Genomic DNA, 13,981 nt, shown 5'->3' on the forward strand with positions numbered 1-13,981 from the left:
GTTGCAGTAGCTCACCCTGACTATCGTTAACCACCCTGCCAAGCTTTGTATCATCTCCAAACTTAGACATTAAACCTGATATACCTTCATGAATATCATGGATAAATATCGAAAACAACAATGGACCCAGCACTGAACCCTGGGCAATTCCACTAATAACATTTGTTCACAAACAGCAGTGCCCATTGATAACCACTCTCTGTCTTATTCCACTTAACCATCCCTTTATCCATAGCAGTAACTTGCCCTTAATGCCATACTGCTCCAACTTGTACAGTAGTACAAGTTGGATCCAACTATATAAGATGTAAAAATTATTTTTCCATCCAGTTTCTTGTTCACTGCATTATAGTACCCTATCAGATTAGTTGGACAAGATCGCCCCTTAACAAATCTATGCTGTGATTTCAGTATTTGCATGCTTGTCGAGATGGTCCTGCATTACTTCTTTAACCAGTGCCTACATTATTTTCCCCGGAACAGAAGTTAAACTAACAAATCTGTAATTACTCATGTCGCCTTTTGATCACCCTTTACGAATTGGGGATATATTCCCACTTCTCCAGTCCATAGGAATCCATCCCTGAATGCAAGGATGCTCTCATAATTATGGCTAAGGGTCAGCATACCACCTTAGCTCCATACCTCAATACATTTCGATAGATTCCAGCCATCATAGGTGCCTTTTTTATGTCCATCTTCAACAATTTCTCTTTCACTTTCCTTTCAGTTATCAGAAAGTCATTTAGTTTCTCGTTACAGTCATTCCCTTCCCTAAGGAATTCCTCATGTGTGATTGTAGATGCAAAATACCTATTCAATTTATTTGCAACCTGAGTAGGCTCATCAACAGTTAACCCACAGACATCAAGTGGCCCAATGTGATTCAATCCCTTTTTTTATACTGTTAATATACGCATAGAAATCTTTACAGCTTTTCTTGGCATTCTTTGCCAAAGATTTCTGGTAATCTCCCTTCGCCTGCCTAACCTTCTTTTTAACTTGATTGCAGACTGATTTACATGTACTATAGGCTTCTGTATCACTGATAATTTATATGCATCCCATGCACTTTTCTTCTCTGCCATGTTTCTCAATGGTTCGTCTGACATCCATTTGGGCCTGAGCCTCGAACAGTTTTTCTTTGTCGATGTGAAAAGCTTAGTAGCTCCTTTGATTTCTTCCCTGAATACTTCCCATTTAAAACTTGCTGTTGGTAACGTTCCCATTTAGAACTTGCTGTCGAAAACAATCATCTAAGAAATTTACAACAGTCCTGCTCGATTACAAGTCTGCAAATTGCAGCTCTGGAGAGTACGCACCTGCCAAGAAATCTGATTAAGGTGTTTAAGACCTTGAATGGATTGAGTAAGCTCAATGCTGATGGAATCCTTCCTCTTGCTCAATGCTGATGGAATCCTTCCTCTTGCTCAAACAATACTCATAACCGGATATAAATTTAAGTTGAAAAAGGATGTCAGCAGAATAGATGTGCAGAAAGTTTCTTTCAGCCAGATAGTAACTGATCTTCGGAAAAAGCAACCATATGGTATTGTGGAAGTGGTTACTTTGAATAAATTCAGGAAAGAAAGAATTATATGACATTGAGATGATATTTAATGGTGGAAGGATTCAATTTTGGATACAGCTATGTATAGTATGTTAAGCATACATGGGCCCCATGTAACCGCCAGGCACATGTCCCTGTCTTAACCTCTGTGTGTAATATCACCCCCCTAGCTTCTAGCTGTCCAGGGGGTGGCTCTTTGGCAGAGCAATAAACAGATTTAATAAATAAATAAATAAACTTGCTTCCGTGAATGATTCTGTACTTGCAGTTTTCCGAAATTTACATTCTACAGAAATTGACATCTAGTGTTAATTAGCACTTTCTGTCTTTTATCTTTCAACCCATGCGCTACAATGCGATAGGTCCTAATACCTTTCATGTCTGTAGTTTCATAAAAACAGACCAAAAAGGAAAACATACGCTGCTTCTCCAGTTTCCGAAAAGCTACAACCATTCTATGCCTTTGAGATTTAGTCCCCAACATCCACATGCTACAAGAACAAATCTCTGTCCATGGATCAATGTATTCTGTGACAACTGAGCTATGCATGTAACACATTCACCTGCTTCGGATCCATTTTATAGAGAAACAGGAACACGACATTTTCGAGCTCCATTATTCTCAAAGAATCATACCGTCTTAGAGAAACTTCTGTTTGCAAGAAATGACCAAGTTGACGTCATCAATATTTAGACTAAAAAAAGACCAGTCAAAATGGTTCCTCCTCATCCCGAGGACAATATTTACGAACCATGCATGTGTAAAAGACATGTTTCCAAGGAGGAATTCACTGTGTTTCAGCCAAAATTATCAAAGATCCAGCTCGAATATTAAGAATGTACACATCGTTATAGAATTCCACAGACATCAGATTGTACATATAAGTTGGACAATTGTCGTGGTCAATTGTGGACGATGATTCAAAAAATAAGAAACATTTTGAAGCCTAATTCGTGTCCTGATTCGATAATAAAGATCAAAATAAGTTAGATTTACCTCTGTTGGGCGTGCGTTGAGATGAGTCATCGATGTTTTTGCTACTTAAAGTAAATACAGTACATTTGATCATTAGTCCTGCACAGAAGGACTATCCATTTTCACCAGAATGGGATGCTATGCATTAAATATGGATCCCAGAACCAATTTCTTAAGAGTCATCGGTTGAGTTTAAAATGTGGGTTGTTAAAAATAGGGTGCTAGCAATGAAATGCAGAAGATTACAGAAGGTTAACGGAAGTCTCACGAAGATGATTTACCAGGGGGGCGTTTCATTTTGGACCATCGACTAAAGCACGCTCAGATATCGCGGGACGTTCTTCCTCTTTCAAATTACTTCTGCTCCATTTGTCAACTTGTTCATCTGACAGCGGTTGGTTGGACAGAGCAATCATCAGAGGGGAAGCCGCTAAATTAATTAGCCGTGTGACCTTGTCCCTTCCTGAGCCCGCATGTTCCGTCAACCCCTGTCCTCTTTTCCAGCGCCACCTGAGAGCGCTGTTGTCGATGGTCTCGTAATAGTGGAGGTTTATGAGGATCGCTGTTAAATGTCGCTAAGGGAGACACGCGCTCTCCTTGATCCGTCCCTGAAACTCCGCACGAATCATTCAGAACGAACTCCACTTGCGAAGCGCCAGACCACAGTAGGGGTGGTCCCATTGACACTTCTGAAAACAGCTAATGAGGAGGAGAAATGCGACAGTGGGAAAACTCAAACACGACAAGACGCTTCCTCCCCATCTCTATCTCTCTTTCAATTTCCTTCCCCCCGTTCCTTGCTCTTATTAGCTGTGTTCTCTTCTCTTTGCTTTCATGTCCCCCCTCCCCCTCAGCTCTCTTTCTCTCATTTAAGTTCGTACTTTCGTGGCGTGAATAAATAATTCATGAAGAAATTTCTGAGAACAAAAATTCGTTTTTCTTTCACCATTTCTACAGGTTTTTTTTATTCTTTCTATCAGTCGACATTTGATTATCATTAACTAAATTGTTCCCGAGAATAATTTGTTTAAGTTTGTGCACTTAGGAGAAAAGAATCTCCTCTGAGTCCACTTGAAAAAAAAAAAAAAAAAATTAAGTTAAAAATATTAAGGAAGAAAGGAGGAAATAATTGAAAGAACAAAGCAATTTTTTATTGATGGATTCGTTTTAAAAAACAGAAGGAAAAAATCCATCGCCACGCATTAAGAAGTGTTATTTTTGAAAGCCGAACAATTTAAGTTTGCTTGATGAAAAGTGCGCGAGATTTTGGGGTCTGTTCACGCAACTGGCACCGTGCCAACTGCAAAAGCCACGACTTGGTCGTTGACCAGAGGATGGTACACGAAGAAGAAGAAGAAGACACAAAGCGGTGCTCGGATAAGATAAATTATGTCTCCACCGCTGCGTCTTACGATCGAATAGCTGATAAGAATTTTATATTCTCCGTATGAAGAAGCCATCTTGGTTAGATTACGTGCGAAGTGCAGGAATGCACGCCAAAGGTTTATTCTTTGAGTTCTAAGAAGTGGGACATTACTTTGCTCGCTGACAGTTGCAGAAATGGCAAAAGACTTGGAGCGCTGAAAGTGCAAAACAACTTGTTCTGTCTCTCATTACACTTTAATGCTTTTTCCAAAGTCCTCCCTCAGGATTCCACGAGGTAATGAATATCCAACGTTCTGCTAAGTACGTAAACAGGATGGTCCGCAAAGGCATGGCTTAACCTCAGAAGCTCATTTCTAAGGCAATTTGTAATAATAAAAAAATAAAAGGAACATGTAGTTTTAGGAGCATCAGCGACTAAGGCCATATTGCTCCCTGTACACTGTCTGTAAATTATATTTTCTGTTTCCTGGATGAAAAACCACGCTACCCTAGCCTGAGACCGACTAACTCAGCCACGTTGTGAAAAAGGTGCATAAAAATTTCTGTCTTCATCGACGGGACTCGAACCCAGATCTTTTCCACCCGGTGTGGGGAAGATGGCGATTCTACCAACTTTGGTATCCACGCGGGCTCCTATGAACATGGATCCGATTCTCAATAATTATCGAGTTATGTAATGTTGGTTGGAAATGAATCCCATGCCACTCTATAGTCCATTTATTTTTGAGGGTTGTCTTAATTGACAAGTCAATCTACAATTTCTGCAAAACGATTTGTTGCAACCTTAGAAGATGCACTTTTCAATTCAAGACGGAGTTCCACCTTGCTACTACACAGCGCCCCCCGTCCCTCCAATGAGCGGTTCCCTGGATCAATGGATCGGTCGCAGTAGTGCAAAAAAAGTAGCCATCTAGATCACCGGGCCTACTAGTGCTGGTGGCCCTTTTTGTGGATGGTAATTAACAATTCTTAGTTGTTGAACAACAGTGATGAAATGTATGTTTCTTGGCCCTTTCTAAGCCATCTAGATTTTTGTCTGGGGGTGGATGAACGTTGTATCTCTACTACGATTCAGGGTTGGAAATAATTTCTTTTCCATTTCGATCCTTCCTCCTTCCAGTTTCAACCTCTTCACACTTTTCTCCTTGCAGTTTAGATCTCTTCACATTTGTCTTCCTTTGTACCGGGTACCTCTCATGCCACAACATCGTCGTCAGCAAGTTTCATATCAAGCAGAGACAGAATTTTTCTCCCACCATTTTCGCTCACGCCTTTATGTATTCACGCTGATTATAATGTCACGTGATCTCACCATCATAGGGCAAACATCATTTCCCCACTAGCGTCCTCAAATTTTCTGCCCCCAGTCCCCCCTCTTGAATCTATCAGTGCATTTCCGCTGGCTGATAATTTTCGGCAGAACTCAAAGAGCATCTCTAATCGATATTTATACGTACAAATACACTACCCTCCAAAAAGCATACGAACACATGTAGGTTCACTTCGGCCTCACTGCCACTCATTTTAATAGAGTATCGTTTCCATACTTTTTGAAGGGTAGTGTATCCTCAAATACATTTTTGGTATTTTCGAAGAGTACCCGTAATTATCTTAGCCTACACTACTCTCAAAAGCTTTGGATATCTTTAATGAAAATTGATGTTTATATCAGGTTTTTGTCGCAAGTGTCAAATGCAGTTATCGGTTGTTTCTGAGCCAGGTAACCAAGGCCATAAGGCTCCAAAGTGCTTTGAGTATGCGTAGTTATCAAAAATTAAATGCACTCTATCTTGGCGATAAACCATTATCGATGAGTACCCGGATGCATTGCGGGCATGTTTGTCAGCGTCCTGGGAACAACGTTTAGTTTAACAATTCTTAATTGCTGAACTGCGAAGGGAATTGATGAAGTGTCCGTTCCTTAGCAACGATATCCCGAGCATACTGTTATCTTAAAAGCTATTTTGGACAATTAATTGTCAGGGTATTGCGCTAAAGGTCTGTGCTGATACCAGATGGAGTTAGTGGTTTGTTATCACCAAGCAAATGGTGCCACTCTGTAATTATATATTACTCATCTTCCTTCTAGTCATCTACTGACACCTGGTGTTAAACCTGGAGGATTATCAGAGCTAGAAATAAATCCCAAAAATTCCAGAATAAAGAATTTTTGGCTTTGGTGAAATTCGCTTTGAGGGCGTGGATTTCCAGAGATTCGCGTTCAAATGCGAGAATTCGTTTTTTCTCTTTTTGGTAACATTGGGAAGAACGCTGTTGTTTCGATGGCGAAGAACATTTGAGAAAGAGAAGAAAGAAGAGGATATGGTGTCGCGCTTTAGGAAATGATGCGAAGATTCCCGTCCACTAATGACCAGCAACGCAAGCGGGGGGTTGTTTCGATCGGAATTGCCAGAGAAGCAACATCTATTCCATTTCTCTTTTTCGGGTCATTTTGACGACTCCAAGTCATTAACACTTCGGTGGCCGCTGATGCAAGTAGCGGTGCTCACATAACCACACCCCTCGCGCTCAGCGGGCCACCCCCTGCTGTCCCTCTCGCTCTCTCGGAAGACCATTTCGATCTTCCGCACCATTAAACATAAACAAAACGGCGGTTGCCACAGAAAGATAATGTGCGAGTCCATTTCTCTCTCTTTGCAATATTTGTTGCACATTCTGCGGGTAATTTCCCTCATTCACCCATCGAAATTTGATCAGGTAGCTTCTGCCACCTGGCGATGGACTAATGAAGTACTGAAGAGTAAAAATCTTCGAATTCGATTTTGCGGAATTTGAGTAAAGGCAGTTAAAGCAATTTTCCTATTTGCAAAAGTGTGTCTATTTTGCGGGATGAAAAACTCGGGATTCCAACTAACGAAACCCATGAAGCATTCGCCAGAGATCGCTTAAGTCTATAAAAGGAGAAATTCCAAGTCGGTGCTTTTTGTGCAGGGAGTGAAAAACAATGATTGTAATTACTATGAAACGGCGGGGTCCCTTTTAGCTTTAATTAATGGGAATATTTTAAAGGGACGCTGACTGCCTGAATATGTGATCCATGATAATACAAACGTTCTAACTGAATTAGTAACCGCAGATTTTACAAATACATGCAGTATAGTAGACTTAGAGGAAAGCTGCGCATTGTTTAACGCCTACGACGGAAGACACGCTTACCGGTTAATCAAATTTAATTATGCCACAATTCGTCAAATGTTTTTATAAATCTGGTAGAGTATTTGTTTCTACGCAGGGGAAAACCTAGAATTAAAATACGATACTAAGAAACCGATTTGTTTCTATTACTACGCATGCCCAGTTAATACGTTGTCTGGAAAAGAAATTGTGATGAATTATGCAAATACTAAAGCTAGAAAATTAATTAATGCGCATATATCTATCAAGTCACGTATCTACTAATAATATCAAAATAAATAGAGAAATCCACAGATTACGAAGAAACATGTTGAAACATGAATTGCAGAATGATATTCGTTAAATTTATCCACCTTCTTTACTTCAAGTTCTCCACGCCAAAGAAATGTGAAGGGGTAAAAAGATTATCGTGCGAAGTCCTTTGCGCCGATTCGTCCATAACGATTAAGGCGGCGTTTGATTTTTCTTGGAAAGAGAGAGAGAGAGAGAGAGAGAGAGAGAGAGCAGTAAAAATTTCACCTTCTGTTGTTTCTAGTTGCAAAACAAAAGAAACGGAAATATGGTGGAAAAGGAAACATTTTTAGAGAAAAACGGAACGGAAATTGTTCAGATCAGATTACAATGGAAGCGCTCCCTGGTCGTCTGCTATTTGAACTCCCTCATTGTTGGAAGTTTATTTCGTCCGCGAGGAAAGCGACAATCGAATTCGTGCACGCGTCCTAACAATTAACCGGTGAAATGGAAACCGCCAAAAGAACCGTGGATTTCGTGTACGTCTGCGGGAGAAAATAAAAGCGATCGCTTACCTCGGTCGTGGACGAAATGCACTTTTCAGCGCTTCCCGGGTCCGACGTAGCTTTTGTAAAGGCTGCTGCGGGGAGGGTCGACACAGTTAGTCCATAGCGGTGTGGCCGAAGAGAAAAAAAGGGCGCCCAGCACGTGGTCCGAGGAGCTAGCTTGTTTTCCAGCCGATCGTCCGCTCTAAAAGTGACGGCATCACCTCGAAGACGCGTGCAAGGATCTCCCGCCTATGTATGCAGGCCCGGACTGCACGCACGCGCCGATGTCCCAATACCTGAACACTTGCGCGTCGTTCCCTGGCTCGCGTGTGTGTGTGTGTGACTGTCGACACTTTTCCTTCGCTCGCAACGTAAGCGCCCCCGCCGTAGCCTTTTTCGCTTGCCCGTGCAGATGAAGACGACGTGTTTTACTCCTCGTAGAGGTCACGCAGGGTATTCAAACAGCGTCACACTAACCTTCGGAGTGGTCTCGACAATTTTACATGCGGAATGAGTGATCGAAAATCAGAAGGGGATTGAGGTACAAATGACCACTGGGGGTTGGGGTTGGGACACAACAACCCGCGTAAGAATACAAGAGAGAAAGAAAGAAAGAAAGAGAAACAAAAATGAACGAAAATAAATGAAAAGTGATGATGACAAGAAAAAGAGAGAGAAATTGGGTAAAATAGAAACGGGAAAAATAGAGAGAAAGAGAGACCGGTAAAAGAGAGATAGAAAGATAAATAGGATAAATAGAGAGAAAGAGAAAAATGAGAAACGACAAAGGACTGGCAAAGAAAGAAATAAAGAAAGAATTATAAGAAAAATAGAGAGAAAGGAAGAGAGAGAGGGAGAGAGACAGACGGGATAAACAGAGAGAAAGAAAAAGAGAGACGGAGAAATAGAGAGAGAGAGAGAGAGAGAGAGAGAGAGAAACGAGACAGAGAGAAAGAGTGGGGAACGACCAAAAGAAAGAAAGAGGGGGGAGGCAGGAGAGAGAGGGAAACGGGAAAACAGAGGAAAAGGAAAGAAAGATTGACAAAAGAAAAAGAGAAAAAAGAAACGGCATAAATACAGAAAAAGAAAGATAGACCGACAGAGAAAGAGAGAAAATGAGAAAATAGAGATAAAGAAAGAGAGAGAAAGACAAACGGATAAACAGAGAGAAAGAAAGAAAAGAGAGAGAGAGAGAGAGAGATTCGATAAAATAGGGAGAAAAAGAGAGAGAGACAGAGAAATGTGGAAAGTGGTGAGAAAGAAAGAGATAGAGAAAGATCGACAGTAGAAAAAAAGGATAAATAAAGAGAAAGAAAGAAAGAAAGAGAGCGAGAGAGTGGGAATTAGTGAGTGAGTGAGTGAGTGAGAGAGAATGATAAATACAGAGGCGGAAAAAACTTATCAGAGAGAAAGAAAAAGATAAATAGACAGTGGGGAAATGACAAAGAAAAAAAGAAATATGAGAAAAATACAGAGAAAGAAGGAAAGAAAGAAAGAGAGAGACGGAGAAATAAAATAGAGAGAGAGAGAGAGAGACGAAGAAAGAAAAACAAGAGAAATCGAGAGAATGGAGAAAGACGAACAGAGAAAAAAAGAAAGAGAGGAGAGACGAGAGAGAGAGAGAGAGAGAGAGAGAAACGGGAGAAATAGAGAAAAGGAAAGAGAGCGACAAAGGCCAAAGAGAGAAAGAGAAACGGAATAAATAGAGAGAAACAAAGAGAGAGAGAGAGAGATGAAGAAGAAAAGAAGTAAATAAATGCGAACAAAGTATACATTTGAAAGAGTAGAAGACAGAGAGAAAAATGCATCTGGTGTTTGTACATTTTATTCAGAAGAGGAAACAGCGCCACCTTCAGGACATTTTCATTCTGCATCCAACTCTTAAATTAGGTCGCGGAAGCCGCTCGACTTCGCTGCCTCGGGCGATGCGCGTCGTTACAACAAAGTCGCTTCTCCCGCACGTAACACGAGCGCCATTATTCACGCGAAACAGCGACCTTTTTTGGCAGTGTCGCGGGGAGGTCTGCAGACCACGTGCGAAAACATACAGAAGCCACTTGGATGACCCCTCGTCACCCTCACGGGATTCCGACCCGTACTGTTGCTCGGTCCGTAAGCCCACGCGCACTGTGCCAAGCCTTTATTACGCGAATTGATTTTTTTTTTTAAACTTGCGTTCGCCTGTGCCAATGCGCGAGTTCTCGCGTTAACACCGCTCTTAGAAAACGAAGCCGCTTTTGTGCGACTGCCGCTGTTACCACAAACAGACGGACGCTGCAACTCTTCTTTCTTTCTTTTGTGCAGCGAGCGCAACGAATTTGCGCGATGGGTGTACTAATACTTTTCGGAGGATGGTGTATACAGATGGATACGCACGCACACTTGGTCCCAATACTTTTGGTAATGCGGTATCGACACAAATAATTTGCTAATGTTATCGTCTGCGTACTTCGGAAAGCGTGCAAAAAACGGAGCAAAATATAACGAGGATGGACAGAGAGAGAAAGCATTTTTGGGCTCGTGCGTGATTTGATCGAAGTGGAAATTCCTCGGGGCTAATACGAACAAGTCGCCCCGGGTTTCATCTTTCGCAACACTAATACGAAATTTAATATCTAGGGGAGATGCCGCTGTTTGTCGTGGAAGTAGATTGAAGGGGGAGGGGAGGGGACGGGGGCTAATAGAGCGATCAAAACTGATATGTCGGACGCAACAAGAGACAGAAAAGTGCATCCGAAGATAAAAGAACGTATCTCCGATGACGCAAAGTAAGAAAAGTGAAAACGGCTGCCGGAATGCGTGTCGGAGGCCCTCAGAAGCGGCCGTTGTGAGACCCACGAAGGGCCGAAATAGCCCCGTTAAATCATCTGCCCCAATGCCCTCCGTACTCAACTTTACGAACGCGTGATTCCGACGAAGATTTGCAGTAACCGGGGTGGGGTGAGGGGGAGGGGAGGGAGAGGGGAGGAGAATTATCTCCCCAGATGTCCGTGACATCCAAGAGGAGGGTGGCCGTGTCCACGTGGTCAGATAATACGCAGCGGCCTGCACAATGTAAAAGGGTTAACGATCACAGTGTGGCACGTCGTGAATGTCGCCATCAGGGGTGGTTTACGGCTTCGGTGGTTATGAATTGGTCATTAATGTCTGCCGTAGAGAAATGCGACTCCGCTGGTCAGTGACCTCGTCGGCTCATTCTCAGCTTCGGCTGCTACAAAATGGACATTTTGTAGCAGCCGAATCTGAGAATGACAATTTTGTAGCATGTTTATCGTAATCTCTCGGTACAAAAGCGCACAGCGAGTCAAAGCGACATCTGGTGACATATTTCGCAGTATTAGTGATTATTAGTATTAGCCGAGGGGTACGAATAAGTCCCCAACCTTTACTTGTACCAGCAATAAATAAATAAACCATCTACGTGTTTATCTCCTCGTGAAGGTCCAGCTGAGCTTTGAATACCCCGAAGTTGTCACCCTCAACCACCTCATACCGTGTACCCTTTTTAATTTCTATCTAAATGATCCTGCAATGCACTCTTCACTGTTTTCTCCATGATTTTCCCTACCACTGAAATCAAACTGACCGGTTTATAGTTATCCGTTTCGTCGTTAATGTCCCCTTCGAGTATTGACGATGCGCACTTCTCCAGTCGAAAGGATATCTCCCGAGAGTAACGATACCTCAAAACTAATCCTGACAGTTCAATGCAGCCTTTCTCAAAATTACTGGGCAGTATTCGAAGAAAATGATTCCTCTCCTTAAATTGAGTGGTATTTCAGATTCGCAAATTACTCAGGTGGAAGCGCCACCAGACATAAAACATAAAGCACAGATATGGAGGAAGGGACTCGTGAATGTAGTGTCTCTACTCTGCAAATAAATATTCACTTCTTGCGAGATTTAACAAAAAGAAATGCGACAGCTGTCCACAATCAGCTTCGTTAATGGTGGCTGGCCGTAAAGGTATGGGTTACACCATATTAAGAAAGGGAGGAAATACTGCAAGCCAGGGGTGATCATAAACCCCGTTAACCAGCAACTAACTTTCTATTTATGATTTTCAGTCGCCCTCAATGGTTTCGCTGTTCATTGCCGTGTTGCCATCAATGGAATTAATCATTGTATTATTATTGTTGTTGCCTTCTATCATTATTATTATTGTTCTTATATATATTGTTTCTCCCTGATTGGGGATTCCACTTCGTGACGGGTGTTGCTACCAAGTACACAGGATGGTTGTAATGTCTGGTGTTCCTGTTGGTCGAGGAACTTCTGACTATCCTACAGGTGTTCAGGATTGCGACTTTCTGAAGTTTCTTGTAGGTGTTCTCTGGCTGGAAGACCTATTGCTGCTAGGCTGTTATGTAGGGTCTTTGGCACCATATCTATGGTTGACAGGATGATTGGGATGGTCGATACTTCTTGCATATGCCACATCTCTTTAATCTCATGTCTCAGGTTCTGGACATTGCTAGTGTTGGGCACCGCTATGTCAATCAGGTAGGTAGCCTTTTCCATCTTGTCCACAAGGGTTATGTCCGGCCTATTGCGCGGGATTGTCCTATCCGTTATTATGGCGCAGTCCCAGTGCAGCTTGTGGGTTCGAGTCTAGTATTGCCTGGGGTTCGTGCTTGTAGTACGGTACACTTTCTTCGATCAACTGGTATTTCCTTGCTGGAGGTTGGTCTATCGATCGAGAGGCCTAAAATGTCAGATCCAACAGTGCTTGTATACGGAGTGCCCGAAGAGTTTACAAAGGACGAAATCCTGGAGGATTTATATACTATAAAATTTTAAAGATTATGAATTTACCCAAGAAGAGGTAAAAGATGAAGTAACATTCGGATTTAATTCAGCAGCTGGAACTAGAGTAACTAATTGGGTCATTGCTTTCAGCCCTCGATTATATAAGTGCTTGTTTCATAATGAAAGAATTTTCCTCGGATTCGGTTCCCATAGGTTTCGGAAATTCACGGTGGTCAACAACTGTTTTAGATGTCTGATTTTTGGACATGGTGCGCAGTCATGTTCACACAAGACTGTTTCTTGTGGTCACTGTGCTAATGGAGGTCATGTTTTCGCTGAGTGCCCTCACAAGGAGGATCCTCCACAATGTATTAATTGTAAGAGAAGAAACAGAGATTTTAATCACTCCGTAAGGGACATTAAGTGTCCCGAGTACATGAGAGCAGTGGAATTAGCAAACATGCGCATCAATCATGGATAATAACTCCTCTGATTTTACCTCTGGAGCTTTGCAAGGACATAGAGATTTAAAAATTTTGCAAATAAATGGTCAGCGCTGTCGGGCAGTTCTGATGAAATAAGGGTGATTGCCTTGGAGCATTGTATAGATATTGTTTGTATACAGGAGCCATTTTATTCCTCACAAGTGGGAGAGGCAGCCCATAAGATTTTGGGGTTTCCTTCTTCTACTACAATAGTAGCAGCTGTGGATGTTCCTCCAAAATCCGCTTTGTGATTTTTAATCAAGACCTTGTTTTGGAAAATATTTGTTTTAAGATATGCATCCCATAATCTAATTGTGACTGCTGATTTTAACGCAAAATCACATTTTTGGCACAGTGGATATACTGATGTGAGAGGGAACCAATTTGAAGACCTCTTATTATCTCATAATCTTGTTGTTCAAAACCTTCCAAATAAGCCGTTCACCTTTTCAACTGTAAATGGAGAGTCTAATATTGACGTAACTGTGACATCTCTTCGTATGTGCGATTCTAATTTGAACTGGGAAGTCAATTCTGGCTTAGTAAATAGTGATCACCGTGCAATTTCATTTGATCTCTGTTTCGAAGGAGGTGAAAAGGACTTCGCTACGAGTGATCTGTCTAGATTTTCTATATAGACCGTGTTAACTGGACCGTTTTATTGTAGAGAATTGCGCTACAGTAAAGTTTGCATTCCGAGCTCCTTGGCGATGTATTTCCTATAGTTTCTGGTGTTGATTACCTGGTCTTGGATGCCCAGCATGAATCCTTCAGTCTCGAGGAAGAACGTCCCGCTCGTGAGCCAAGCATTGGAAGTAATTCTATCTATGTGATCGCGATGGAGGTCATTGTAGTGTCTGCCATGAAGTGTCTTCTTGGC

At 41.9% G+C, this 13,981-nt stretch overlaps 1 protein-coding gene across 1 annotated transcript in view; it reads right to left on the bottom strand.

Annotated features, from left to right (window-relative positions):
* The window catches only part of LOC150076644 (ras-related protein Rap-1b-like), a 68,652-nt gene extending 60,525 nt beyond the window's left edge, over window positions 1-8,127 (bottom strand). Inside the window, exon 1 of the mRNA XM_090385971.1 lies at window positions 7,895-8,127. The gene's annotated coding sequence lies outside the window, so the exon portion shown is untranslated. The remainder of the gene's footprint in view (window positions 1-7,894) is intronic.
* Between the last annotated feature and the right edge of the window lie 5,854 nt (window positions 8,128-13,981).

Source organism: Mastigoproctus giganteus, chromosome 12 (genome assembly GCF_048544385.1).
Source record: "Mastigoproctus giganteus isolate SK-2022 chromosome 12, ASM4854438v1, whole genome shotgun sequence".
NCBI lineage: Eukaryota > Metazoa > Arthropoda > Arachnida > Uropygi > Thelyphonidae > Mastigoproctus > Mastigoproctus giganteus.